Source organism: Sinocyclocheilus anshuiensis, unplaced genomic scaffold (assembly GCF_001515605.1).
Source record: "Sinocyclocheilus anshuiensis isolate Anshui unplaced genomic scaffold, SAMN03320099.WGS_v1.1 scaffold238, whole genome shotgun sequence".
NCBI classification, from domain to species: Eukaryota; Metazoa; Chordata; class Actinopteri; order Cypriniformes; family Cyprinidae; genus Sinocyclocheilus; species Sinocyclocheilus anshuiensis.
Window position 1 is genome coordinate 857,563 of NW_015547674.1, and position 6,074 is coordinate 863,636.

The window sequence follows — 6,074 nt, forward strand, 5'->3', positions numbered from 1 at the left end:
ATTTATGGGCTAATTTTCATTTTTGGGTGAACTAACTCTTTAAGTACAGTGGCATTCTATTTACCTCAGCCTGTCCCTCCAGCCGAAATGAAAAAGGGATTTTACAGCTTCTACATTCTTATCAATACTTCCTCAGCACAGACCATTTATATGGTTTGCCTTCAAGGGGCAGGCATATGAGTACAAGGTCTTCTCCTTCGGGTTGTACTTGTCTCCACTGCCCTTTCCCTCTTGAGGGAAGCAGGCATTCACATCCTTAACTACCTCAATGACTGGCTAATATTAGCTCACTCAAGAGAGTTGTCATCTGCATACAGGGACATGGTCCTCGAGCACCTAGCCCAGTTTGGACTTCAGGGAGACTTCAGTCAACTGGGAGAAGATCAAGCTCTCCCCTGTGCAGTGCATCCCTTTTCTCGGTGTGAAGCTGGACTCCGTCACAAAGAAGACCGTGCCATCCGGCACTTCAAAAGAGCAATTTCTGAGCAAGTTTCCTGAGCAGATTTTCATCGGCATTGTTTCAAATGTCATGTCGCAAGTGTAGCTCAATGGGCACAGTGAGTGCATCGCTTGTCTGGGCATCGCCCATGCTGCGCTCAGCGAGACTTCATGCTCTTATTGTGAGAGAGATCGCATTCTTTAATGAAGGCGGTTGTCCCCGCTCTACTCCCCCCTTTCCTTTCTCTCCTAAGAGGAAGAAACAGCGGAGTAGCGGGGCTCAGCCATCAGGCTCGAGTGGAATCACGTCAGCTCAGCGCCCGCGTGCTTTGTTCTCCCCGCAGTGCCTCGTTTCGGTGGTGTGTTTCACACGTGAGGATCAATACCCCTTGTCGGCTGCGAGTAGCTTGATTTCCTTCGGCGGTTCTGAGGAAGGGATGGCCACCGACGACTCCATGTCTTTGACAGCATCCAATGCTGAAGAGTGGGCGTGTTTTGGCGAGAAGCCCGAAGCCCCCTCTCTGTCTCAGTCTGCACGACTGAGCGTGGATAGTGAGCTGATTCATGTTCTGTCCAGGGCTGTGGAGGAACTCAGCTTTGAATGGATAGCCCCGGAAGAGCCCATCCACAGCCCCCTCGACGAGTGGTTCTTAAAGGGACATCGTCAACCAGACATGGCGAGCCCCGTATTTGGCCTGTGTGAACCCTTCCACTGCAGCTGCTCTCACCACCATTGATGGCACTGAGGAAAAGGGGTATAGCAAGCTTGCCCCTCTTGAAGAGGCGGTGGCTGCTCACAAGTGTCTACCTTCGGCTCGCGGATTCAAGACTGCAGTGCATCCATCCAAGCCCTGCAGGATGACTTCCGCTCTAGCCAATAGGGCTTATGCAGCAGCTGGTCAGGCTGGCTCAGCCCTGCATACTATGTTGGTGCTCCAGGTGTTTCAGGCCAAACTTCTTTGTGATTTGGAGAGGTCTGACCGGGATCCTAATGCCTTCAAAGAGCTTAACTTTTTGTTAAGCTTTTTGGCTTAACTTAATGGAGATCAGGAACGCTGAGAAAATGGCTTTCCTCGACTCCCCGGTCTCGCCCAAGGGACTGTTTGGCCCTGTTGTGGATGGGTTTATGGAGCATTTCACTGAGGCACGAAAGACTTCGCAAGCTCTGCGTCATTTCCTGCCTAAGAGCCCCAGCTCAGCGGCTGTTGCAAGTCGCCCCAAGACCTCATCCACTCAGCAGCCTGCGAAGCCGGCGCTGTCCCAACCCCCACCAAAGCCGGAGCCGGGGCTCCAACAGCTCCCCCGGATGGCCCCACCCTCAAGTATTGCTGGACCCTGAGCCTCAGAAGCCGTCCTGATCTGCGTGCAGAGAGGAAGAGGAGAGGGCTAGTTCTTGCCAAGGCCGGAACTCCCTCGAAGAAAGCTTGCGATCATTTCCCACCTCTTCGAACACTTCTGAGCAGTGGAGGTTTTCTAGCCAAACAAGTCCAGCAAGCTCAGCACGTACCTAAAAAAACTACTGCTGTGATAGCGGAGCCACATACTCAGAAGAGCAATTCTCCTCTACCTCTAGTCACGAATGTCAGTTCCCCGTCTCAGCACGATGAACTGTCATTGATAAAAATAGAACCGGCTTTCGTGAGGAAAGCCATTCTGGGCATGTCAAATTGGACTGGTTTCTGTCTGTGGACCTGAAAGATGTGTACTTTCATTTCCAAATAGCCCCCCGACACAGACCGTTCTTGAGATTCGCATTTGAGGGAGTGGCTTATCAATACACAGTCCTGCCATTCGGACTGTCCCTGTCCCTTCTCACTTTTATGAAGTGCGTGGACACGGCTCTTTCCCCTCTGAGACAGATGGGAATCCGCATTCTGAATTACCTCGACGACTGGCTGGTGCTAGCCGGATCAGAACGGGAGCTTATCGCTCACAGGTCATTGTTGCTCAACCACCTGGAGCGTCTTGGGTTAAGAATCAATTCAGACAAAAGAGTTTTCTGATTCCCAGACAGAGAGTGTCCTTTCTGGGAACAGTTTTAGACTCAGTTCAAATGCGAGCATAGATTACGCCGGAACGTTCCCTGAACATCCAGCAAGTGGTGGCATCGTTCAAATTGGGGACTACGTCTCCCCTCAGGACGTTTCAGAGAATGTTCGGCTTCGAGGTCCATAGTAGCTGTTGATTATATGTTTCCCGTGTTGCGCTTTTGATTTACACCAATATGTGATGCGGCTGCTGCACAATCAGCCCTGGTTGTGGAGTAAATGAGCACTCTTACCTGAATGGTTTTCTGCTGGACTTGTGTAGGCCCAATGTGTTTTTTTTCTCTCTTCTGTTAAAAGCTGTTAAATTATTAAGCAGTGTCTCATGTAGGTTTTTTTCCCCTTGTATTTTATGTTGTGGCCACTAGCTGCTCTGGGCATATATTTTTCTTTCTTGGTTTTATTCCCTGACATATGTTGCAAAGAGAAAGTAAAAGTTTCTTTTATAAAGAACACCGCTTTCTCACATAACGCAGTGAAGCAGCCCGTGCATAGAATGAATAATCGATCCTTGAGGCATTGATATCAACCAATTCAGCACCACCGCCATGGACAGCACCTGGTAACGTCGCACGTAAGGAGGTATATCTTAAGCAGCCTCCTAAGGTGTAGCTGGGGGAACACGCCTAGAACAGCTATACGTTTAGTTAAGACATACCTTTAGAGTCTTCGTAGCACGCTAAGAGACAACGTTATCGGGAAACGCAGCCCTGGTCTCTTCTGTGGCTCAGGCTTACGGGGCCCTCTAGTGAGTGCTCCTGAGTTGGACTTGTAGAGCAGGTTTAGTTCTGCATCTGCTCATAGCACGGCACTGCTGGATGCGTTCCCCTAGCGTCAGTGATGCAACGAGAGTGACTGTTTGATAGGGAACACTCCAGTTACTAACATAACAACAATGAAGCACAAAATAACCATTCATTTTAAACAAGGGAAAATACCTTTTTTATTTGGGTTACAACGCAAGTAGACAGTGTTTAGTCTTATTCGTCTTATTCAATAATTATAATAAAAAAGAAGACTGGATTAAAACTAGGGCTGCCCCGACCAGAGATTTAAAAAAAAAGCAGCTAAAAAAGTATAATTAAAAATGAATATCCCGGGGGAAATAGTAAAGAGATAATTGAATTATTTATTAATAAACTAGTGTTTTCTGAGTCAGTGTCTCAAAGATGAAGTTGACGAGACTTGCCATCTCCTCACTGGACACGCCTTTAGAGAGAAATGCATCTTTAAGGATTATATAATGAAAGAGTTTTTGTTTTTGATTTGAATTATTTCATTTTAAAGTAATTTGGCGGCAGAAAGCGCATCCTGTTTGTTTTCTTTATTTTACAAAAACACAACGTTTTGTTGTGAGTACACAAAAATAAAAGTAGACCCTTTAAGGTGTATAATGATGTATTACTCTTATCTTTATGAGCAAAAATGACAGCGCATTTCAAGTTGTTTCCACTGTTATTAAGAAAAAAATGCAAGTGATCGCGCTGATGCCTCCATGTCCTGCAGAGCGCTTTAGTTTGCACTCTCCGGATTTAACTAGGTTAAACGTTTAAACTAACATTGTAATATGCTTGAAGTGTTTGTATCTATAGATTTTATTTTATTTCAAGCCGTGATGATTTGAGAAGGCTAAATTGATCAAACAGGCTATGATCAACACACTGCCGCTGGCCGCTTGGTCGTTATATAAAAAAATTAATTGAATTTTACAAACAAAAAATGTTTCAAACATATTTCTAAATTAACTTCACAAAGAAACAAAAATAAATATAACCACTTTGCCATTAAAAACAAAACTGAACTATTTTAATGGCTGCAACAGCAGTTGTGTATAATGGGGAAGAGAGAAAAGACACAGGCTCCAGTCGGATTTAGGTCGAGAATTCTGATAAGCTGTCGGGCAAGGGCCAGGCTAGGACCTAGATTGGAGGCCCATGCAGGGCTCTAAATTATTAATTTGTGTTACAACGCGGGTAAAACATATTATCCTTATTAATTTTGTTAGGCTAATAAAAGTTAAAAGTTTAATATAGGCTGAGTGAATATATGTCATTGTAGCTACTATTTTATAAAGTTTTTTTTTAATTAATAATAGCCCAATGAGCCACAAACTAAGCATTCATTTGAATTAAGGGGAAAATCCCCAAAACTTTTTTTTTTATTTGTGTTACAACCTTAAGCATTAATTTTGTTACAAGAAAAAGAAAGGTCTAGCATTAAACACCAAAATATTCGGTACAGTTCTGAGAGCACGGGATTGTTTGCTGCTGAAGACGCTGTCCCTCTTTCTCTGCTGTCTCTTTGCAATGGTTGTAGAAATGGTCGTTAATCTTAATGTGGGTACGGCACAGATGTTACAGGTAATAATATGATCAAAAAGTCATGGCAACAAATTATTTTTTAAGTCAGGTTAATAAGTTGAATCGACTTTCACAATCAATTTGATTCAACTTAACTCAACTCTTGCTTATAATGTTGTAGGCTTAGGCTACTTTTTTCAATGCATTTTAAAGAATATACAAATGAATTAAATTAAATTTTTTTATTTTTTGTTGCAAAATTTTCATTTACTTATTTTCAACACCGCACCCCCCAGGGGTGCTGCAGCACCCTCAGCACCCCTACTTCCCGCGGTAATGTAAGTGTTGCGTAACTGGCCGTGCTATAAGCTGCACGCGAATCGATGACTGTCGCTTCAGTCAAATGATTCTGATGATATGGTGCTCTGAGCTGGCTTATATAGCCACAGCGACGCAAGGCATGTTCCCTTATCTCAGGGAACCGAGGTTACGTTAGTAACACTAGATTGCTCTATTCTTTTTCTATTCTATCTGTTTTCTTTTTATTTATTATATGATTAAAAAAAAAAAAACTCCTCTAACAATAACGTTCTCAATTTTTTTCTATTCTTTTCTATTCTTCTTTTTTAAATGAGACCCTCTAACACTAATGTTCTCTATTCGTTTTCTATTTCTATACTTATTTTCTTTTTATTTATTTGATATATTTTTTTAAAACTACGTGTACTGCGTTAGGCTAACCGAGACTTGTTATAGCACTTGCATGTCATTGCTCTTTTGTTGATTTTGATTGCTTCCAGTGTCCTCATTTGGAAGTCGCTTTGGATAAAAGCGTCTGCTAAATGTTTAAATGTAATGTAGGCTAATGTAATTGTAACCGGAGTAAACCGGTTTTAGCATCTTTTGATGCTATCAGTGCTACTGATACTTTCTGCTCCACTCTTACATCTTGTTTAGACACTGTCTGCCCCTTGTCTTCCAGGCCAGCCCGTACCACCCCTTCTGCCCCTTGGCTATCTGACTCCTCTCTTCCTTCTCTGCTAATGTATCCACTGCTAAAAGGACATACTACCATAACAAAATTATCAATTCGTCTAACTCTCGCATGCTCTTTAAAACATTTTTCTCGCTCCTCGCTCCTCCTCCTCCCCCTCTTGCATCAACTCTAATAGCTGATGACTTTGCCACATTTTTCATTAATCATTAATAAAACATCAGTGCACAATTTTCCACGCCACAATCTGTCAAGCACATCTTACCAGCAAACATGCACTCACATCCTTCTCTTCAC